The sequence below is a fragment of the Dermacentor variabilis genome, chromosome 7 (assembly GCF_050947875.1).
Source record: "Dermacentor variabilis isolate Ectoservices chromosome 7, ASM5094787v1, whole genome shotgun sequence".
NCBI classification, from domain to species: Eukaryota; Metazoa; Arthropoda; class Arachnida; order Ixodida; family Ixodidae; genus Dermacentor; species Dermacentor variabilis.
This window is the reverse complement of record NC_134574.1, coordinates 117,238,279-117,263,205: the sequence shown is the minus strand read 5'-3', so window position 1 is coordinate 117,263,205 and position 24,927 is coordinate 117,238,279. Positions and strand designations below refer to the sequence as shown.

Below are 24,927 nucleotides of genomic sequence, written 5' to 3'. Positions count from 1 at the left end.
ACCTCAAAGACCAACTAATGAAGAGTTTGACGAAACAGGTCTGGTCACGAGGAGACAGTAATCAGATGAAGCTTGGACGCCGACCATAAAAAAATGCGAAATAGGAAGACGTTTCAGTGCCTGCACGGAAACGGAAAAGGTATTTTTACTTCTATATTTTTTGGGTGGACATCCAACTTGCATTTACTTACAAATGCCTTCAACAAAGAAATCTCGCTTTGACGGAATTTGGTACAAGCAAGCAGTACACGCTTCTGAAGCAATCTTGGCAAAGGCGCAAGGCTGGCACTCATCTAGTTTTTCTTATTGCGGAGCCATTAAACATCACATAAACAGACGAGGGGGCACATGGTGGAGGTCGCGGTGATGCGAGTTCCAGCACACTACCGCCGATATATTTCAGCGTACCGGAGGCAGTCGTGGGCAGCGCTTTATGTTTGAGATCCCACCGAGGAATCGCATATCGTAGGTCATGCGGCACTTCCAGTGAGCGGCAATGTCGGCATTTTTTTTTTCAGTTTCCATATCCACCTATAAAACGCCACATTTCATGCCCGGTTCGTCGGCCACCGCATAAACCCTAACGCCACTTCGGCAGCCCGGCATCTCTACCAACTCATCAGCCAGCTATGGAAATAGAAGTGGAGGGGACTGAAGGCACCCCAGAAAAACTAAACGAGGCAGGGTGGCACGCCGCCCATAAGAACCTACAGCGAAGCAAACCAAGCCTTACCAAATACAACGCAATACCGCGCATAAGAACTAGTTCAGTAGCGCAGACGCCGGCGTTCCCTCCGCGTCGGCAAGTGCCGAAGCCTCCAACGCTGCCGAAAGACTACTTCAAGGTGGTTCTCCGACCGCGTGACGGATTGAATACAGCCAGCTGGAGCTCCGCGCTCATCACCGGCAACATCATGAGAACGGCCGCTCTGGAAGCGGCGACGCAACTAGAAGACACTATACGAATCAACACCAGCCAAAATATTATTATTTTGAGCAGACCAAGAGAAGAAAACGCCTTCAAGTACAGCTAAATCAAGAAGCTCAAACTACAAAAGAAGAGATTCAGCATGACTACCTACATTACGGCCCCCGCAAACTCGGCCGAAGGAATCCTCCATGGGATTCCGGACTACGACATACAAGACCACATTATTAGAAGTTTGGCGCGTAGTACCCCCCGGGTACTGCACGCCAGGCACATGGGCAAGACGTCTTCAGTTATCATCGTTCTTCAAGATGAATATCTACCACACTACATGAACTACCGAAATACTACGTACCGATGTTTTCTGTACAAGAAGAAGATTGAAGTGTGCGGAATCTACAGAAAAGTCGGCCACGGGAACGATGTGTGCCCCACCCCGAACGAAAAATGTAACCGGTGCGGCAAGCGAAACCCGCCAACGGACCATGACTGTGAACTAGTGTGCGCTACTGCAACGGCAACCATCTCTCCGGCTCAAAGCAATCCAAGAAGCTTTTCCAAATCCCCTACATCATCTGACAACGACAGTGGCAAAAAATATCGGTGGAAGAACAGAACCACCTCACTGAAGGCAGGCAAAGTAGATCGTGAGAACGCCGATCAACGCAGAACAGCCAAGAAACCAGTGCAAGCTTTTTTCCCGGAGGATCGAGCAGCAGGAGCCGGTCTCAATTTTAACCGAGGCTAAGCTCAACCTCGAGCGCCAGCGACTCCGGCGGGACGTCGCGGAACCGATCGAGTTCTGGGAAACGAACGACCCCGACTAACAGCGCTCCCCAGGTGAACTTGGCTAACATGGTCTCTTCTCCTAATGCTCACTATCCTAAGATTCAGGCTCTCGGGGCTCCAACAAATGAGGCAGTTAACAGAACAACAGTGAACCGAAATCACTAAGCGGCATGCAGAAATCAGCCGAATACAGAAAAGACAACAGGAGCGCAGTGAGACGCCTAATAAAAGGCCATATTATTATTAACAAAACAAAACAAAAGGCCAACAAAAGGCCATATTATTATTAGGTGACTTTAACGCTACCCACACTGCATGGGGATACCGTACAGAAGTAGTGAAAGGTCGTAATCTTTGGCTAGAAGCCCAACAACAGGGACTCACTCCGATCAGAGACCCCCAGACATCCACCCATATCGGGAATAGTGTCGGTATTGACATCAGTTCCCACCTAATATTCATCAAAAACATAGGCAACTATGTTTGGACTAATACCAGGGAAAGCCTCGGTAACGATCATTATACCATAGAAATGCACATTCAGGTGAGTCCATCCTGCAAGAAGGGCAAACTAGTCTCGCTCACGCAATGGGACCGCTTCCGCCAGATTCGGGAGACAACCGCCACCGAGCATATAAACGATCTCGAGGCCTGGATCGGGGATCTCAGAGATTGCGTGAAACGCGCCACGATTGAAATCCCTGAAGACGATGGTCTCGTCGAGGTGGATAGCCGCCTCCTACACTTGTGGGAAGCCAAAAAGAGCATGTAAACCCGCTGGAAAAAGAATAAACTAAACCGTACACTCCGCTTGCGCATCACGCAAATCAACATTGAAATCGAAGCATACGCTAACCAATTAACCAAACACTAATGGGAGAAGGTATACGACAGCATGCAGGGACAACTCGGTCCCTGCAATCTCCTCCGATATCTTATGGACCCGGATAAGAGAAAATCTGAGCAGAGGAAAGACCTCAATATGATCACTCACCAATACCAGGGCACGAACGACGAGTTGCTGACAGAGATCAGAACCCGGTACATAGTCACAGATGCACAAATTCCCCAGAAGCCATGCGCTGGGCCGGATAATCTTAACCTAGACGCACCCATTCTAGAGGCTGAAGTGCGAGCCGTCTTGCTGAAACTCCGAACTAAATCTGCACCAGGCCCCGATGGCATAACAAAAAAGACCCTCCGAAATCTAGACGACGCATCTATCACTGCTCTAACAGGGCACTTCAACCGCTGCTGGGAAGCAGGTTCTATCCCCTCGCAATGGAAGAATGCACAAATATTATTCATACCTAAACATGGTAAGCAACTACAGCTCGAGAACTTACGCCCGATCTCTCTTACCTCGTGCGCAGGAAGACTCATGGAGCACGTAATATTTAATGGCCTCCACAATTTAGCGGAGGACAACAACATATTCCCGAACTCCATAATTGGCTTTCGTCCTAAACTTTCCGCTTCAGCTTAAACATCAAGTTCTGGACCACATATCCAAGAATGGTACCCAGGCTGTCCTGGGCCTTGATCTTACAAAGGCGTTTGACAGCGTAGCGCATCATGCTATACTGGAGAATCTGCAGTACCTAGGTGTAGGCCAGAGGACCTACAACTACATCAAAGATTTTCTCAACCACCGCACATCGCAACTAAGAATGGGAGAACTACATTCGGACAAAATGCCTCTTGAAAGTCATGGCACACCGCAGGGATCAGTTTTGTCTCCCTTCCTCTTTAAAGTAGCAATGATTCGATTACCGGAACAACTTAATCAGATTCCTTATCTACACCACAGTCTGTATGCGGACGACATCACCCTATGGGTGGTTAAAGGTAGCGGTGGAGATATAGAAACCACGCTAAGACAAGCTGTAGACACGGCTGAAACGTACGTGACCGACAAAGGCCTCACCTGCTCCCCGCAAAAATCAGAACTCTTTCTACTCAGAGCCCATACAAACCGCCAATCCGACACTGCACCACCCCCCGAAATCACTGTGCGAGCCGGAGGAGGCACGATCCCGGTGGTGACCACCATCCATGTATTCGGCCTCTTCATGCAAGCTCACGGGCACAACGGCAATACAGTTCATAAACTAGAAGCGTGCGTTCAGCAGAGGATGCGACTCATCTCAACAATTGCCAACCGACAGTCTGGAATGAAAGAAGCCAACCTCATAAGGTTCGTACAAAACTTCTTGCTCAGCCGCATCACCTACATCACCCCGTACCTCGGCCTCAAAGCGGCTGAGAAAGAAAACATAGATGGAATTATCCGGAGGGCCTATAAACATGCTCTTGCACTACCTAAAAGAACGGCCAACGCTATATTGCTAGCCCTAGGTGTGCGCAACACCCTCGAGGAACTTGTGGAAGCGCACCTTATATCTCAATACGAAAAGCTAGCTCAGAGTGCCGCCGGGCAAAACACACTCCACAATCCTGGTAACAACTACGAGTCGATGCAAAGCACTAAAGTAGACCTTCCTCACGATCAGAGGCGCCATCTCAATTAATACACTCCCTAAAAACATGCACCCCGAATTCCGCAAGGAAAGGAGGGCCGGGCGGTCCAAAGCCGTTCATCAGAAATTCGACGCCTTCAAAGACGTAGTCTATGTCGACGCAGCAGAAGACATACAATGCAACTGTATGTCCCTTGCAGTGGTGGACTCCTCAGGTCAAATACGCGCAGGTGGTTCAATCCATAGCAGAAGCTCTGAAACAGCGGAAGAGGCGGCTATCGCTCTGACAAAAGCCTCCCCACATTGTCATTACATAATTAGCGATTCCAGAGCAGCAGTACGCAATTTTGCGAAAGGTCGGGTCTCGGCTCCCAGAAAAAAACATACTAGACACCAACGAACACCCACGACCAATCCAGATCATTTTGGCAACATGACACTCTTCTCAACTCGGCAACGATGCCACCCACACCGCCGCTCGAGGACTCGCCAACCGAACACCCGGACGGCTCACGCTAGGATCAGAGAGGGATCGCATGGTCAGTTACCAGGAAATAACTCAGCACTACAAGTCAGAAGGGGCAGTGTACCCACCAGCACACAAATCGCTTAACAAGCGACAAGAAGTAGCTTGGAGACGACTTCAGACGAACACCTACCCCAATCCCGTAGCCTATCACTACTACTATCCGGATCAGTACCCTAGTACATGTAACCATTGAAACAAAAACTGTATCTGTTCCATATTATGTGGTCCCGCCCAGCAGAAAACCAATCATACAAATCACGAAATAACTAATACTGAGCAGTGGGAGGCCGTGTTGCTCAGCGCCGACCCTGACCTTCAGGTAAAAGTCATCAAGAGAGCTGAAGAAGCCGCCCGGATCCAAGGGCTCGTGGCTGCTTAACAACAAGGTCATCCGTCAATACCTTGTTTTCAAATATCTTTACTCGCTCACTCTTTTCCGTTTCGTTATCAAAAACGGCAACGTTTGCGAGTTTTTGTGAAGTTTCTGCTGGTATTTCAAACGTCTTGTTTTGCATATAGGTCCTTCTGTATTTACACTAGCTTATACGTGGTCTAAACTTTTGTTCTAGTTAGCCTTAAAGCAGATTCGATGAAGTTATATGCAAATAGAGGTCTTTATCTCATGAAAACACCGGACTACAATTCTAGGCTTCGTGGGTGCAGCCTCCGTCCGAGCTCAACTAATTTGTATCGACGCAACCTGCCTGAGGTTGTACATATAAACATTTATGTCGTCAATCCAACTACTCACATACAAAACAAGTACTCCCACTGTTATATTTACCGGATGATTAATGCCCATAGTTTATTCCTTGTCAAAATTCGGCTGTAATGAAAAAAACAAATCGCGTGAAAATACGTTGACCCCCTGACCATCTGAAATACCATCTGAAACGTTCCGTCGGGAACGTTTTACAGACTAGTCGAGCCGGAAGAACTTGTACGGTAACACTACATATTTAGGAATTAGCATAGCATCCAATGCACTCATTCATTGCATCGTATTCGTTGAAAAGGAGTTGTTTTGACCAGTTAATGTATCGCTGTACTGTTCACGTGGTTGTCAATACATCCATGGGAAAGGCAAAACACGACTAATCGCAGTGTTCTTTCTTAATAACAGCGTTACACATACATTATTCTTTTGCGTAGTGTCTGTTCGAGACGGTCTTGACGGGTCTCGGTGAAAAGCGTGGTGCGCATATTCACGTATCATTCTGACTTCCAAATATGCCACCATTCAAATCAGTGAGTGCTAATTCTCTCCTGCACGTTGAGAAAGCAGCATAAATCACCATCGACATGTTTTCATAGATGACATGACAGCAAGGCGACGACGGCGGAACTGCGACAATGGCGTGACAACCATGCAATCACTGTTACTAGAACCAGCTGAGTTTCAAATGGTTTCGAAGCAGCGTATCCCCTCAAGTCAGGGAGGGTGTCCAGAGCAGGGGTCGTGGGAAGTAGCAATGATTCAGTCGACATGTCTAAAAGCGTGCTTCGTAAGTAAGAGCATTGGGTTTTACTCCATGCGGAGACATGCAGAACAGGCCTTCACAGTGGGGCTCAGAAAGATTCACTGACGTCGCGGGTCGTTTATGGTGCATCATGCATTAAACTATGTACAAATGCACACATGGCTTCGTCCTCTGTGCGCATTAAATGTTCTTGCATAACTGCATTTTTACACAAACAGAAATTTGTACAATGTGCTGCTCTCCATGAGTGCGACTAGACATGGCTTTATCACACGCCATTAGGACTACTTAACGTAGTAAGCAGCATGAAGTGCATGGAGAGAGACAAGCACTGGGCTAGTTTGATAAAAATGTGCCATTGGGCTAATAAGTGCATAGACTGGTAAAATTTGCCCGAAGGAAACTCAAACACTCAAGAAAAGAGAGACCAGTGCCGAAACTTCGTTTAAAATTCCGTGTATGTGTCAGTGGGCGTTTGAAGCCACTCCCCACCGCCACCCTCCAGCACTAGCAACTGTCAATGATGTAAGCTTCAATGTCCCACGTGTGTAATAAATAAACAGTACTTGTTATACGCCACATCCCTAATGTACGCGCTCTACGTAAGTTGCTCATATGCAACTTATATGGCGATGGCAACATAAGTATGTATTGCTCGCCAAAAACAATAAGAAAACTACCATGGTCTATGTATGCCGAAAATAATAAATACGTCCCAGGTAGTTTAGGTAAAAGTAGATAAATGTAATGTACCGAAAGCGATCTCATAGCTTGAGTGCGATTCTCACTTAGAAACTATCTCTTCCCTAGAGGATATATAATGCGACAGAAGGAAGCGTGCACTGATATTGAACTGCAGAAAAGTAATCACCGGTAGTGTTCTCCTAAGGGCCCAAACTTAATGGTGTCCCGGCACTTCACATATTCATTTAGTAGAACTCAATTCGCAGGTGTTATCAAGTGGTGATAGCTGAAGTGCAGCACTTTGACACGATTGCTTTCCAATGTCGGAAACTGATTCTAGAGCGTGTGACATCTTTATCTATTGCTCCAGCTGAACACTCAAGATGGAATTATGGTGCGCAAATATATTGTATATCAGCATTTACGACATTGCAAATCCTAAACAGTCAATACAAACCCAGTTCTGAAAAGGCTTCAGCGCGAATTCAAGTATGTTTGGATGTGTGAAATATTTTTATTCTTTCCGCCCATTCTTTTAGCCAATAATTAATCAATGGAGAAATGGGAAGCTGGAGCAGCTGCAACTTTCTTCCCACGACCGAGTCACCCGTCAGAGCCTAAACAATATGAAAAATATTCACCATGTGCTGGAGAAAAAATAGGCAGTCGCTTCTCAATGTTTCTTCTAGAACTGGCACTCATCAACATTTGTCAATAAAGTGCACCTGGAGCATCACCTACACCTGCGCAGCCATTAAGAAGACTTACACACAAAGACCAAGGAAGAGGCCCCCAACAGCATGAATGTCTATTGCAAAAAAGAATGCCATTCTAGTGGGAGCATTCGAGAATGGTACTTGTCCTCAAGGCTGAAAATCAGGTGACATCATTTACCAACAAGTGACCTGTCTTACCGACGGCCACAATCTATAAACTTATAGAAAGCGTGGTAGTGACAGTAATCTAGCAGCACCTTGAGAGTTCTGCCTTCCCCCACCTATCACAAATCAGCGTCCCATCATGCCTTAGTACCATGGACAGTGGTTACGTACATCATCAGGCAATTGATCCAACCATAAGAAAACGAAGGCATAACCTCCTCCATTCTCGTCATGGTAGATCTTTGCAAAGCGTTCAACTCGGAAAAATATGATACCATCATACGAGCAGCACAAAGTTGGAGCGAAAGGATCAAATTTTACCAAAGACTTCCTGTGTATCCAGACATTTGAAATACACTTGGGTCACAACCATGATGAACACTGACAATAAATAAAAATAAAAACCAGAGAAAAATTTCACGTTGAGTAGCGATATTGCCACATTTATTCAACAGGGTGCTAGACAACCTTGCTTGGCACCTCGAACAGAGTGAATGAATGTCGTTTACAGGCTACGCCGATGATATCACACTGTGGACCACTAACGAGCGCACGATAAGCCGGCAACAAGAAATCGTACTGGACACGCTTGAAAATCTTGAAGTACATCTTTGTCCTACGAGAACGACTCCATCTCAAGAAAAGACAAAAAACTCGGCCCTACATAAACCAAGACAAACTGCCTCATCATTCTTCAACTTCAAGGAGAACCAATACCAGAAGTGTCAGCAGTATACATCAACATTTTTCAGTAAGAAAGGGAACGTGCGTAGATAAACAAAACATCTTAAGGCAAACTAGGGGAAAATTATCCACATAATGAAGCACTACTTCCACAAAGTGGGGCAACTGGAACCGACATGGCAAGGCACATTGTCCAAACAAACCTCCAAATCAAGCAAATGATCACTAAAACTACCGATAGAAACAATTTGGCGAATTGTTTCAGGGGCAGTTGTGAGGATGAAGTCTAAGACATCATTTCCCTGTGTAGGCTGCGTAACAACTTGAAACGGGTTAAAATCTAAGGTTAAATTGATAAATTCTGTTGAATGATTACATGTTGAAAATAAGTTCACCATGTCGATCAAAGGAAAATCCTCCCACAAAATGGATGGCATCAGGTGGGTGAAGCTCCGTCAATGAAGCCATGTCGCAGTGCAAGTGGTGAATAAGTGAATCAGTAGAATATGGAGGCCGCTAACAGACACCTACAAGTATTCGCGAGGATGAGTACATGCACACAGCCCAGATTATTTATTTAAGCTTGAGCTTTAAGGTTTAAGATTTTAAGCTTGAGTTACAGTTACTTACCTAAGACGGCAGTGTTGCTTTTACTCCGCCTCTTTTATCTTTTCGGTCACAACTGTAAATATTTTCGCCGTGAACAGATTCAAATATTTTTATGAGAGCTATCCTGATGCAACCAAGTTTCAGTTAATGCTAGTATGTCAGATTTGCTGTCTTCAAGAAAGGAAGAAAGCCGGTGGCGTTTACGCACAGGCCTTCGAATAATGATACTGGCGGATAGGTATGATGGTAGTTTGACCAATGATGGCTTTTTGAACACGCGTTGCCGTTGAGCTATATACTGGAAGGAATAACCGAGTTAGTAGCGATATCAAATATGTATGTCTTGTTGTCTATGCGTAGCCTGTCACCCGCTAGCTTTAACTGCCTTTTCTGTGTCTTAGCGAATGCAGTAAGCTAGCTGCCTTCTTGCCTGCTGTGCAACTGGGGATCGTGTAGGTGTTCCATATAGTAGGTCTCATTTTTGTCCAGCGTTTCAGTTTTAAACGAAAAGAGTTAGTGAAAGCAAATTTACAATAAAGCTAAGGCGACGATCTCCACCTAACCGTATAAGCCCCACATGCGCTCCAACGAAAGTAGCCTGCCATAGTTAAGGTCAAGTGTCAGCTAACGGCTGAAGCAATCTCTACTTTTTTTTTCGTTTTTGCCTCCGTTCTGCTGCGTCTGCGAAGAAAACGAGTAGTGGAAAGGCAGATAAACCGAAAGCAAAAGCGAAAGATGAACTGAAAGAGAGAAAACGCGACGTCAGAAGATAACGAAACGCTGCTACTATAGACACGAAAGCGCTTGCGGTCAAACTGAAGGCACGGTACTGTACGGTTCTGCTATTTCTGAAAAATAAACAGTGTGCAAAATTGTCAAGTTGACAACTGACGCACGGCGTGCAGACGCAAAGCCGCATTTAATCAGCGTAGAGTATAGGCGACACTGCGGAAGCAGTCGCACGTCAAATCAATGCTTATGTGCCCGCCGCGGTAGCTTGACGGCTATGCCATTGCTCGAGATCGCGTGTTCAAACCCCGCTGGAAGCCGGATTTATACGGGAGCGAAATACAAAACGGTCGTGCAGTTTGATTTAGGAGCACGTTAAAGAACACCAGGGAATCAAATTTAATCTGGAATACACCACTTTTGCGTGCCTCATAATCCGATTGTGGTTTTGCACGTAGAGCCCTATAATTATGCCAACACGTCTGACGCAATGCGATGTGAAATGCGAAGCAATGACAATGCTCAAGGCTCTCATAGGTTACAAACAATGGCGCACAACAATGCCTCAAGCAAACACGGCTCGCTGTATGTTGTGTAATATGCAGACAAGCAGCAGTAGTGCCCGCAAGGTAGCATTTGCCATCCAACCCTGAACTCCGAACACTAACATCGCTTACACGACTAGTCTTGTCTTCCTCAGGGAAGCAGCTGCTTTCTCGGGCAGAGTTCTTATACCTGATTTCCCACATGGACGATAAACCTAAAGGTGTACGTCATCGTCGTTTTTTTTTGTCTGTGTGTTTGTTTGTTTTGCTAAATGTGAAGATAGCGCGAAATGATTGCTGCGGTTAACATAGTGAAGGGGCCCCAGGTTAACTTTGTCAATTTATTTACCAATTGGCCATTCGTAAATAAGAAAGAGCTTTTGTGAGCGAGAAAATCACGAAACGTGTTGCGTCGTGATTATGTTACGTCGGCGTTGGCTGATTGACAGGGGTCCCAAAGAAGTGGCTCGAAGAGAGGTCCCGTGCGGATTACATTGACCCCTTCGTTCAGGGTGAGCGATTCAAATTCAGGAGCTGCAGGGACACCTTCAGCAGAAATTTTCCATGGAACAAGGTCCCATAATGGCGCACGGAAAACAATGACAAAATTTAGGGGAATCATTTACCGACCTAGGACAGTTTAATATCTTCGCCTAGCGTCCTTTCGAAGTCGCTAAACGTAGAAATTGTGAACTTAACAGAATGCCAGAAGACAAACTCGGCCATCGATCCCCCCGCACAAATGGGTGACGACATGCCCTTGGAACGCTGAGGTATACGTCAGAATGTAGGAGGAGGCTCAGAGCGCTCGCTTGATCTTTTCTTTTTTTTCTGTTTTGCACGTATGCGCAGTGCGCGACTAGCTCGCGCGTCTTACGGGGTCCCGTCGTCCGTAACGGCGCTGTTTTATACGCTGCCTCCCCTCCAAGCGACGTAGTGGATTCGGCCTTGACGCCGTCTTCAATTTCCTCACACGCGACGCCTGCGCGGCGCCAAGCAAGCAGCCAAGCCGCGGCACACTTGTGGCGTCGAGGGCTTGTTGCGAGACGCCGTTCGTCGGGGAAGGCGTACTGCTATAGGTTCCGGCGACCTTCTATCCGTGAGTCATTACGCCACGACTACAGGCGATACGTGATGTTTGCTGCCGCAATGCGGACGCATGATAAAGCTTGCCAGGGATGAGAAAGCGCGTACCATGCAGCACGTATAGAAGGTGGCCACGACCTGCCACAGCTGCATGTATATTATACGATGGAACGTACGAGTAGATGGCGCCAGGTTTTACGCTTTTCTACGCCAGCGAATATATTTTGCATTTGTGCGTTAAGTGCAACCTTTAACGACACCTGCAGATGGGCTAGATGGTGCATTGCAGATCGACGGAAAATAAGCGCACAGGAAGACACACACAAACAGCCGACAAAAGCATGCCAAGCAGTTTGTTAACTGCTGTACGGGGGTCCTGTTCGAGATCACGTTGACCTATGATCCATATTGGGCGCTGGCTTACATAGGCTAGACTGGGCGCTGTGTTAATGACCGGGAAGGGGTCATTTGAGGGCTATTATGGGAGGTGGGACTAATTTGGCTGATCATTGCGCCAATCGCACAGCGTGTGAACCGCGACTGAGTGACGTAAGAATCCCAGGCAAAGGTCGCGATAAGACTGGGCGTGAACGAAGCCTTTTATGTCAGTAAAAGGGGAGATAAATGTGTGAGCGATACATCTGTGAAGCTCTTCAGGGCAGAAATCGAGTTTCTTGAACGTGTGTTGTAGTTTTGATGATTTGGGTTACCTTGTCATTACATTTTTCCATTGTTGTTATGCACTGCGCATGTCATGCTTTCTGCGTATATTTGCTGGCGTGGCTGCAAATAAAATAGATGTGAGTTAGCTCCTGTCTTGTGTCTTTCTCGGCTGTTCGTGTGTGTCTTCCTGCGCGCTTACTTTCCGTCAATAGGCGCAACTTCTCAATCGAACAATAACATGCAGCTGTCGAATGGGCTAACTAATAAATGCGGCTCCAATTAGTCAATTTATAGGCTCATGCTCGCGCTTGAGTTGCGGCTTTCTAGCGCCTGCACTTTGTTACTTATGAGCCCGTGAGTCTTCTAGACTATTTAGAATATACCTCCTTTTATCGCCGATGCATTCACCGTATGTAACTTCCAGCAGCAATGGTATACTTCCGTTTTTACATTGCCGTGGTTCTACTGCATCTTAGCTATAGTTCTATCTTTATATTCTTCCTTCGGATTGAACGAAGCAATAAAGTACAAATAAGCGCTACATTAGACCACAATGAAAATTCAGCTATTTTTGAATTAGTACTCACAAACAACTTTTCTGTTGGCCCTCGGCGAGCAACTATACGTACAGCCAGACCACACAGGGACAGAGCGAGGAACCAAACCGAACACATTGTTTGCGTCAGCTCGGGTTCTACGCACTGTATTTTTCCGATTATTAGTACGCGCCTGGTGCGTTGTTCGGAAAGGCCGATTTGGGACTAAAAGGCTTTTTTTTTTATTAGACAGCCCACTCACGACTGCATAGTCCTCGGGGACGCCTCAGTATACAGTAGAGAAGTAGCCTGCGCTGCATGCTTTTCTACAAATTTGGCCATCCCGGACTCCTGCATCTTCGTAGCTTCTGCGCAGAAATTCCCTTCCTATTTTCCTGGGAAAGAGCCCACATCTCTACATTTTTCTTGTGTCTGCGAATGCGTATAAATTCGTGGCAGCATTTCTAACGCGGTTCGCGCATGTTCTCACAAGATTAAACACTGAAAAGTTGCCATTTGCGCAGCACAACCAGCGTCTGCTTAGTACCAGTACGGGCTGGAAATGTTGATCGCAGGCAGTGACAGTCATAGCACGCCTCATTGTGAACTTGTTTTCTCGAAGGGTGCTTACCGCCTTAAGAAATAAGATCACGTATAGTCCGAACCTATAGATTGTTCGCACACCACAATATTTCACTTCATCAACTTTGAAAGAACGCCGACTACGGGGCGGAAACTACACTACTTGAAATAGCACGACAATGATCCATAACGACAACGTTTATTTTCTTTTACTTTCTTGACGTTTGGTTCTTGCTTCTTCTTTGGTTTGCTAATTTTTTATTTAAATGTTTGTGTGGTTCCAACTATGGGCGATGCCCGCTTCTATTCCCGGCTTAGGGAAATTGTACGTAAAGAAAGGCCGGCTAAAACAAACAGAAATCATATTTAGCCCCAAAAACTGCTAAAACAAACAGACAAATAAACATACCAAACAAAATATTAACATAAAATAGATCGTTAATATTGCAAACAGTAAATAAAATTCGGAATGTGGTGAAGCAAAGAGCACATAAAATTAGAACTAGTACAATGTTCTTTAGAACACATAGTTAGCGCAGGAACTAACGTCAGGTCGTATAATAGCGGATAAATAAAAATAAAATTATAAAGCAGTCAGTCGGAGGTCACATGTCATTGAAAAAAACGCACAGACTGTTTACAGTGTGTCCATATACGAGGTTACATAACTGGTTGTGATATCAAGTTCGAGATCAAGGGATACTTCTTAGTGCCGCACAGGGTATTTCCGCAAGCTATAACCTATACGAAAACATCTTACCATCGCTGTCATAATTTTCCCCAATTCTTCACCATTACAAAAATTATTTCAATGCATTAACTGCATGCTCATGATGTTCAGTTGTTGTATATGACCCGAATATCTTATTTTTTTTTCACTGAAACTGCCGTTTTTGTCTAGAACGCGCAATTAAATTCCAAATTTTTTTTTTCGTTGCGGTGCTGTTGGTCTCACTCAGACCCTGTGAATCTGGATGCGAAATAAAATCGAAGCGCCTTAGTAGGAAAAAATAAGATCAGTTCAGTTCTGCGGTTTTATGGGCCATAATCATGATAGTAGTATTAAGCACGCCGTAGTAGGATTTATTTTGACCACCTGAGGTCTTTCCACCTTATTCGAAGCACGCGAACATTTTTGCATTTTTGCCGCACCGTTTGGGGTCGAACCCAGGACCTCAACCTCAGCAGCGCATTGCTATAGCCACTATATGGCAAGCGTGATGTGTAGTAGGAAATATGCAGCGTGTCCGTAAGCTATAGGGTTACTACTAATACAAATCGCGGCTGAGTGCAAACATTAATCGACGCTCGCTGTGCAGAACAAAATATGAGTGCGTTTTCTTTAAAACCCAACAACATTACTTGATCAACGAGCTCGGGCTGAGCAGCAAGGAAACTTCTATTTTTGAAAAGGAATTATGGATGTTGGGTCACTGTTTATCAGGTATTGCTCAGTCTCGTGTACATAGAATCGCTGCTTCTCCCTTCCCCCCCTCCCTATTTTCTTCGGAGCGCCATTCACCTACATTTGTATACTCGATTGGCCCGCTGTGAGACACCTCCAAAAAAGAACACCAGGTGCGCAGCAATGGTACTTCCTGCAACACTATATGCGTGACGTGCTATAAGAATGAGTATTCCGTCGGATAACACTAAACAAATATTACTTGAATGTGAGTGCACTGTAATTACTACACATAGCAGCTACCGCTCTCATACCTCAGTTTTTAAGTAGGACTTCGATCACGCTGAAAGACTGGCAACCAAATATACACAAACTTGTTTTGCAAAGACTCTGTAAATTACCATGTTCCAAGCCCAATCAAAACCACTATCTCTTAAAAGTACATCTTTATAATGTTTATTCTATCTCTCATGTTGTCATACTTAGATCGCTCCAAGCCGGGTGCTTCTCTATTGCTGTGTGTAATGCGATGCGGGAACAATGCGCATGGGCAGAAAAAAGTATGGTGCTGCGAATGGCTCGACAATTTGAGAGCCGCCTCTGAGCCGCCGACGATCTGAGAGCCGCCTAATACAAGGTATGACTGCCTCTAACGCAGAAAATATGCATCGTAGATTTTCTATTACTGCGTTAATTCTGCCGAGCCACACAGCGACAAAGGCCAGCGGAGGCAAGCACACGCAGGAAATGGAAACATAACTTTAGCGAAAACTTCAGCAATGTGAGGAACCTTTACAAACAAGCCCTCGGCCTCTCTCCAGGTAGGAGAAGAAGGAAACTTCTATCCCTGGGCATCCAAAACAGCTCAGGTGAACTAATTGAAGCACACCGACATGTGTAAATGACTCGCCTCATCATCACTGGAACAGGCAGAACTCTGCGAAGATTGCTATACCCCGTGGCGACAAACAACAGTCATTAAGAACTTTTCAAGTCCCTGCATAAGCAAATAACTGTGGCCCCTATTCCGCGTCACATGCACCCGGTATATCACTTTGATAGGAGAAAAGCACGACCCAAAATAAATGAAATCTCCACACCGCTCGCTGGACAGATGCGGCCAATTACCCTAATGGGGAGGGCATGGTAATCAGCGAGGCAGTACACGGACAGCAGGAACTGCTATTCGCCTCCGCTCGTGCGCAGAACGTGACCGCAGCAGAAGAGGCCACCATTGCCCTCACCATCTCGGCATCAAGACAGGATGAGGAAATATACATTCTCACAGATTATCAGTCAGCATGTTGAGCCTACGCGAACAGTGATATGCGTAAAGTTGCGTGCCATATCCTAAACCGCCTCAACAAAATACCTCGCATCACTTTCCACGATGCTCTCGACAACGGGTGACGAAGCCGTCAGCGGAAACCACCGCGCACGCACGATAGCTTGCGGTCACTACAACGGGGCTCTGCAAGAGACCTCAGAAGACCTCAGTGCACAAGCACTACACGCTTACTACGAAATACTCCAGCACGACGGTCTTTCGAGAAGAACGATGCCGCCATTGCACCAATCCCTTGCCAGAAATGAAGCCACGGCGTGGAGGCTACTCGTTACCAACACCTATCCCCACCTCACGCTCCTCCACGCCATGTGCCCCACCTCTTAGCAATCCCGTTGCCGTTTCTGCACAGAGCGAGCTAACCTGTACCAAACCACATGGGCCGGCCAAAAAAGCCGTTAATAACTCACCCAACCGAAATGCAACGCACTAGCAGCTCAGCATTGGAGGATCAGCGAAATCTGATCGCCAGAGCCGAAATTGCTGCTACCGCCGCAGGGGACTTGGGCTCGAGGCTACACCTACCACGGTATCCACCCGTCTCCTTGCACTATCAAACTGAGTTTTGTTTCTCTCTCTCTGTATCTGTATACATATCTATAGATCGTTCCGACCACTTTCTCTACGGAGGCCTTTACCGTGAAGCGCATGGACCAACGTTTAAAGGGACACCGAAGAAGAAAGTAAGCTTAGCTGTACCAGGAAGTTACCATTCTATTCCTGCAGTGGCAATGTATTCGTGAAACGACGCTTCGTAAACCAAAAGAAAAGACGCATCAACCAAGGATGGGTGTGAACGCCGCCTTGCAGTTCCCGCACCTGCAACCGTGAATCGATGGATTTTGACAAAGTCAGCTTGGACATAATTGTACTGTTATCGGCAATGGCGAAGGACTGCTCGCGACTCTGCAAGAACATGTTACGATAAACCATGCACGCAACGACGAAAACTAGATGGCTGGAACATTAAGAAATACATAGGCCATCAGAACATTAAAAACACAATTCCTCGGCTATGAAACACGCTGTTTGAATCCCACCGATGGCAACGGTTGTTGTGGTCGCACCGATGGTACGACCTGTTGGGAACTCGGCGCTGACGCCCGTTGTTGCACCTGGGTCGCAAGCCCCAAGGGTAGCGTTGGCCTGGCGGCCTGGGGTACAACTGGAAGCATCCGAAGGTCCCGGCAAAGCATGAGTCGACTGGTAACAACAAAACAACTTGTTTATTTTAACATCGCAAAGAGTTGGCGGTCAGGTTGACCGAAGTAGAGAGACGGGAGAGCACTTTACTCAACAGAAGAAATCGGAGCCCCCTTTTTGGCGTCCGGGGCAGCTGTTTTTATACTCTCGCAGTTGAGGGCAAGAAGGAACCCCTCAATAGACGAGCACGTGATTGTACAATGGGATAAGGTGACGCATACTGTCGTAGCTCCGTTGGTCGGGCACAAAGACTGGGAGGAGAAGGTAACCTCTACTCTCGTAGCGCCTCTGGTCGGGCACAATGACTGGGAGGAGAAGGTAACTTCTACTCTCGTAGCGCCTCTGGTCGGGCACAATGACTGGGAGGAGAAGGTAACTTCTACTCTCGTAGCGCCTCTGGTCGGGCACAATGGCTGGGAGGAGAAGGTGACTTCTATTCTCGTAGCGCCTCCAGTCGGGCACAATGGCACATACACTCACACACGCACATGAAGACACGTGGCATCGGAACATGCCTGGACGCGCTTGGCGGGGAGCGTAGCGGCGACGCCGAACGGGCCAAAATGTCTGCCGCTTTGTTGCAGTCGCGCCGGCTAAACCGCGCGTCGTAGGCGAAACGTAACAACGCTAACAATACACACTGAAACCACATATTACTGAGAAATGTGTAATATTTACTAAAATACCCTATGTAGTTTGGCTTTTGTGACCTCCATAAACATTGTATTACCCCCCTCCCCTCCTTTTGGTGGTGTTATTATCCATCATGTTATAATAATTATCCTTTTTCTTTCTTTCATTCGTGTCTGTGCTGTTTGCTATGTACTCTTGATATGTATTACTTGGATCTTTTTGTTACTTTTACAAATTGCTTTCTTATGTTACACATATATGCCCTATGTTCCTTGTAATGATTCTAATTGCCTGCCTTCGCTGTCTTCTTATTTGCTCTTAGCGCGCGCGCAGATTCCATTGCTACTTGGTTATGATGTATTACACGCTTTGTCTGTGCTTCTTATGTATTATGTGCATGATATTATGTATTTGTTTTGTCGCTTTTTGTGCGCTGTCTCCCTGTCAGTAAAGGAAGGCCCGCGGCTCGTCATTTAAGCTGCCACCCTTGACAACTTTGACAGCAAAGTTGTTTTGTTCTAGCCTTGGTATGCCCCCCCCCCCCCCGCGCATGCGTTCCCGGGAGTCTTATTGGTTCCGAGGTGGGGTACGGCCGCATGCAGGACATGGGGCGTGCACAGGAATTCGCCATTTTCATGTTCTTGTGCTGCCCCCCGAGGCACGCTGCTGAAAACGTTTTGCAAGGGTGCCGAGGCTTTCGCCGCTTGATTTGCATACCTGCGCCCATGTTGAGCGTGCATCGGTTATGCGTTTCGTGGATCGCGATACCTTCTCGGGGGCAGCATGTCGTTCACCCATCGACTACTGGGTAAACAGGCCCGAGGGCGCAATTGTGCTAACAGTGCCGCGGATAAAGGCAAGCTGAGTTCTCTCTGCCGACGCGGCTGCCTTGGAGTTTGTTGTCGCTGAACTCTGCGCTTGCATACCGCTTTTTGTAAACGAGTAAAAAAGCTGGTCAGCGCGACGTGACTGAGACAGACGAAACGAAGTCACGCCCAGTTGTTCAGTGCTGTTACTCGTTTTCTTCAGGCATACACCAACCAACGCACGTTAGAGCTCGTTATGGCTTTTTGTTTTCCTTTTACACATTAATTAAACATTTCCCTTATTCAAGAAGCCTCCGTGGGCAGCCTTCGACGCCGGATTTGCGAAAGAGGTGCATTTGTTTATGTCGACATCTACAGTCGTAGATAGCTGTTACTTTCGGATATTGTGGAACAGCGCAATGTTGATAAGAAATAATGTCAAAACGTAGCAAAACGTACATATCTGCGCATATCAGCCGCGTTGCTACACCCTGAGACGAGTCAATATGAGCGTGCGAGCCACTTGAACAGCGGCAACTGTGATCTAGACACACATATATCGGGCTGTTACATCTGATCATACTTAGTGTTTGCGCGTGCTATAAAGTATTCTTAGATGCCGCTGTGCTCGGCATAAGCGCTCACTTATAGACCGTGTAGTCCTTTCGCTAAAACGCGGATGCCATCGCTGACAACGGTGGTAACGTAGTGAGTTTATGCTGTAGTACCGAACGCACTATCTCTTCTTTCCAGTTTCTCGCAGCGGTAAACAGGGCTTCCCTGTAATTAAGAAATGTGTACATACATCAACACGTACAGCCCCCCAATCTACGTAGTGAATGCGACCACGAGCATTCGGGAACGGTAACGTTAGTACAGCATGTTGGCACAACGCTGAGTCGCCGCTTGCCGCTTATCGTGTGCGCGCCGTGGGGAAGAGTAGTTGATATCATATCGCTATAGTGCGACAACTTAAGCGTAAGAGCGGTTTCCTTCGTCCTAAGTGCTTATTTTTTATGTTCAGGTCCATCGATAGCGTGCGCACGACCTCGACGAGGCCAGGCCTAACCCAAGCTTTCCTGAGCAGTATAAACATTAGCAAAAACTGCACGGCTTGAGAGGAATGAAGCTTGTGCACTTCAATGTCTATGGCATGTCGGCGCATTTTGAGTGCCATACCTACATATACGAGTGAATACGCTGCGGCCATCGCCTTGTCGGTTCGACGGCCGATCACGTGGGGTTCGGTGGCCCGCTCATGGTCGGCGCGCTCATTTTGTCGGTGCCGTGGACGAGAAGTCCTGAGGGGCGCGAGTTGTCGTAGCTGCGAAAACTGACGCCCGTCGGTTGCCTCGTTGTCGGTCTATGTTATGCTCAAATGGCCTGAGCCACACAGTCGAGCGATCGTTGGCGTCAGCGTCTTGTCCGTCTCGCATCGACCCAATGTTACCGCGCCTTAACCGAGTACGCGAAGTCAGGCACGCGCTGCCACCACCAGCAAGAGAGAGGCCGACGATGGAAAAAGGACTGGGTCAGCAACGCGATGTTTTTGAAGTGTCGCCCACGTGTTTAACGCGGTGGTTTATCGATAAGTTCAACAGCCGTCAATACAAGGCGGCAACTGCGTGGTTCACTGTGCTGTCCGGACGAAGCGCTGGCCACTTTCTGTTTTAAAGTGAGTTGCAGTCTTTCGCTACGCACGATTTCGGTTAGACCAGCGGAGTTGCAACGCAATACACGGCACAAGAGTTCGGTGCAGTGCGCGTCCGTGCGTTTTTTAATGCAAAAGCATTATACGCCCCATCCCGCGGAAATCCGGCGTTGTCCTCGCCGGTGTGACCGAAAAATGGTACAAGAAATAGCCGACGGTGGGATGAATAAAATCATCTAAACAATGCTCGGATTGACATCAAACTTGTCAGGCAACTTTCTGTAAACAAAATCAATTAACGGAATTGAAAATAAAATTTGGTACATCTAGGTCTGGGTGGCACTCGAACTCGGGCCCCTGGGGTGCTAGACAAGCACGTTTCCCGGACGCCATGATGGTTCCATGGTCACGTGTGGCTAAAGTTGTGCCGTGTGCGAAATTGCTCACGTCAAGTCGCTGCTTCCCGTGCGTCACTTTCTCTTCGGATTTTATCGGTGCATGCACTCCGAAGAGGATACCTCAGCGGAATCTGTGCAACCTGGTCGATGCCAGCTTGCCCACGGAAGCATGCCGCAGAACACGAAGCAAGGGTGCCCAAAAAAGAATGGGAGAGGTTTTTTGCACTTGATCTCAGCCCCACTGCTCTCTGCTCATGAGACGCGTTTTACTCCAAGGCGATGTTATCCTATTTCAGGGGTCTAGGAAAGAGTAGAACTTGTCTCCGGCTTGGTCTAGAGGTTAAATACCTCGCTCTCATCCAGGAGGCACGGGTTCCATTAGCGGTGTTGGAGAAATATTTTGCCCTTCTACTTCTTATTTTCTGTAGTACGCATCTACGGGATGCGAATTAGGTTGGGTTAGGTTAAGCTATGGAGAACGCTGTGCGCTTTTCAAAGAGGCTCGCCGGTTCAGGATAGTTCGGTGGCGATTCACCTCTAGCGCTTTAGGGACGAGTGGGTGTGCTTCTTGCGCCTCCTCGCCGACTCCAGATGCCTTGAAGCATTAACGGATTAACAGATGCCTTGACATTATCGGAAGCGATGGCAAACGTCAGAGGCGACGTTTTACTTTAAGGACACGTTATTTGTGTAGGCATATCCTCGTTTTAGACGAAGCCTCTTACAACATGAGCCAACACAAGCCTCGCAGGCACATGTACCATCATTCTCATCACGGCACAGCGTCCCTTAGGAAAGTCCCATAGACGGTGGCGCCCGATTTGCCTCTAGTTGTTGCAGAGAAAAACTCTTTGGCTCAGTGGCCTCCAAGGTATTCACGCGCCGGCACGTGCCAATGGCTGACGCCGTGGCCGATCTATGAAAGGTAGAAACTCTGCAAAAGGAGTTCCTTTGAGTTTTCAAGTAATAGAATTATGCTTTCTCGAATAGTCCAATTAAAACACGGCGCTATCATGCCTGTAAGTTGTTAGTCATACTTTACGAGTTTTCTGTGTATTTTAGCTTCAGAAATTCAATTAGTTCAGTAGCTAGTTTGCGGGACATGGAGGGCCTGAATATGGGTGGTTCGAAAATATTTTTGCCGAAACGACCTCGGACGCTGGTCGTCGACGCCGAATTTTCAGTGACACGGGGCCCTAAACGCTTTCGTGTTAAAAGCACAGATGGAAAGCGCTTGCCTTTGTTGCAACGTGGAAAGCGCGCGCAGTCTGAAAATCCAGGGCCGCCGGCTCAATACAGAAGACCGAAAGAGCCAGGTCAGATGAATTCTAGAAGAGTTTACTGTTGGGCTAGTTGGTCGTCCATATTTGAAGCAGTAACTTAGCGCGAATAAAAACACACCGTTTTTTTTTTATTCGCGCTAAATTACCACTTCAGATACAGCTCATATGGAATGCCTGCAGATCGCGAAAGAAACCGCGACAGCTTGCATGCCCAATTTGGGAGCGTTTCCTCCCAAGGTCACCTACGCATGCACTCACATCACATGCCAGCGAGTGAACTGTTGCGACGTCGGCAGACGTAATCTGCTCCGGGATTACTACTAGTAGCTTGTTTGAAGCGCACTATGCCGTGTAATTGGGACAGTATTCATTAATAGCGGCTGCCAAAATGTCCGCCACTTCGATTTAGTTGGCGTTACAGAATGATATCTGGAAAAACTTACAATATATGAAACGATATCGAAATTTTCGTGTGTCGCGTCCATAGAACACGTAAACGATGGCAACATAATGGAAACGCGCCCGACGCGTAATCTGCCGTGCTGCGGCGAAAGCTGCATTTCGTCCTCGCCGTACCGTGACCTTCTCGGGCTCTCCGCGCGCGCTCTCGCGGCCTAGCCAGATTCCTCTCCTGAAATACTTCTTTTACCGCCTGTTAGGCCAACGGCGCGCGAAACAGACTGTCTCACCCATGGCTCTCCTCCCTTCCGCCGTAGACCTCGCGTCGCCATCGCTATAGACATCAGACTCTGCCCAGGCGGCGCTACGGAAAAACCCGTCACCAGCGCCCCCGTTGCAGACTTGACGGGAACTGAGTAGTGCAAGAAGATCTGTCCGCAACCGAAAGTGCATAGGCCACAATGGACCCACCGCTTTCGGTTGTGTTGAGGCACGGTTTCCTAAATATCAAGGACCTGGAAAGCTTCTTCCGCCCATCCACGCTTCGGAAAGGGAGAAAGCTCAGCAGGGCGAAGTACGTGTACAATACGAAAGAAGTCTCGGTGCTATTTCGGCGTGCTGCAACTCGCAAGTACAGAGAGCATCAGGTTTGTTTATAGGCATATCAGCATAAAAATCTAAGCATGTAAAATTGGTTCATATTGAAAATCTCCCGAACAAAAGACTTAAGTATCTCCTATAGGTTTATGCATTTTATCGTAACGTTTTACTCGCAATTATTTACATAGAGTAAATCCTTCCACAGGCTTTTTCAGGGCAGCAAACAGAAAACGTTTTTCAAGGCGGCAAACAGCGTGTGACTATAACGAAAGTAAGCTTCCTACAGTGCCTACGCGCCGCATCTTCAATTCTCGCAAGAGCTACAGCCTCGCTCAGTAGCTTTGAACTTTTCGCAGACGCTTCGAGCAACACGCGCGCACAAATAAATGTAACCAAACTTGACATTTTTTTCTTGCACGCGTGCGTTACTTCGCAATTACTCATCTAGTGCTCCTACAGCAACTTTATTGCTCACACTCGAAAAACACAGTCAGGCAGGCTCAGCACATTGTGAAACATGCTTGTTGTATCGTCGCAGGACATAAAAAACACCGAAACTATAAATCAGCTCGCGATACAACGATGCTCTAGAACAGGATTTGAATTCATAAACTAACAAAAATGTTTGGTTAAACTGACCCGCCAAATCTCTCCGTTTCACTTGTTCAGCCAAGCGGAGGCGGACGCTTGTTAAAAGGTGCAAATATCGATGGCACATGCGCAGGATGGTTCGCAACGTTGTTTTTTCTGTTACCAACGTAGTGGCGGCTGCAGATTCTTGTGTTTTCGCTTGGTTACCGCTGTCGTCCGTCAGGGCTACGCAACACAATTACACCAGAGCAAAATTGTCGCACTTTCTCCTGCGAGCCGTTGTGTTGTAGGGAATGCAAGTAATTCCATTGCCCAACAGGTTGAACGGCCCGTATCCAGCGCTCTCGCCTTTCCCCTTCATACGATCGCGATGGAAATCGGTAAAAGTGAACGTTGTTATTCAGTCCTTCACGCTCATCGCAATTTACAACACAGCTGTAGCGTCGATTGCGGCGTTTCTGGGTAGCGCGCAGAGCTATCCAGGTTGTCGTCGTTTCCACCATCAGACTGACGAGCGAACCACGTCAGCCAGCAAGCACTTTATGGCAGTTCGGTGGCCCGTCCGAATAGCGGAGAAATTAATAGCTCTCTGTATGGGTGTTAAATTGGCAAAACACTGGAAATATGGACCAAAATCTAGTCAAATTGTTGTTTCGCAGTCGAAAGCTGCTTAGGCAACTTAGCATGGGAGTCTGGCTTCGCACTACTCAATTACTGCCTCTTCGCACCGGCAGGTGGCGCTACGGCTCTTGCAAAACTCCAGAGTCTGACGTCTATAGCAACGTGGCGCAAGCGCAGAGAGCTCTGGGGTGAGATCAAGTGAAAAAAAAACTCTCCTAAAAGGAATGCCGTGCAAGTTTACAGCGTCCAAAACGACATACCTATGAATACCTAAGCGAAAACATTTTCGCAAAACGACTACAATGCTTTGGCATTTCCACACGCAAGCACTTTTAAGTGTCTCTGCTGAACTTTTTTGGCGGGGTAATACTTTCTCCCAATATATAGCCGCGTTTACATGAATGCGACAACGTCGCATCGCATCGCATTTATAGCGCATCACATTCATGTAAACAGCAGTAATGCGCTAGGAAGGCGCATCGCATTAGTGCGCCAGGCGAGGGTAGATTTACGGGCGCGAGTCGACTCTCGCGGAGCATGTAAACGCAGGATCGTCGCATTAGGAAAGATGGGAAGGCATTGGCCACCAACATGGCGGCGGTCCCGGCTGCCCGCTTCGAATTGAATTTGCCGTTGCTTTTGTAAAATGCACTTCGTTCGCAGCAAATGATTGTGTAAACGGCTTTCGCTTAGTCTCAGGCCGCTTCGACGACAGAGTATTATGGCTAACCTTGTAGTGTTTTCGAGATCGCTGCTCGTTTCGAACGGGTCGAAGCCTAACGAAAG

At 47.2% G+C, this 24,927-nt stretch overlaps 1 protein-coding gene across 1 annotated transcript in view; it reads left to right on the top strand.

Moving 5' to 3' along the window:
- The first annotated feature begins 11,149 nt into the window (after positions 1-11,149).
- The window catches only part of LOC142587827 (sulfotransferase ssu-1-like), a 37,563-nt gene continuing 23,785 nt past the window's right edge, over positions 11,150-24,927 (top strand). The window contains exon 1 of the mRNA XM_075699118.1: positions 11,150-11,438. The gene's annotated coding sequence lies outside the window, so the exon portion shown is untranslated. The remainder of the gene's footprint in view (positions 11,439-24,927) is intronic.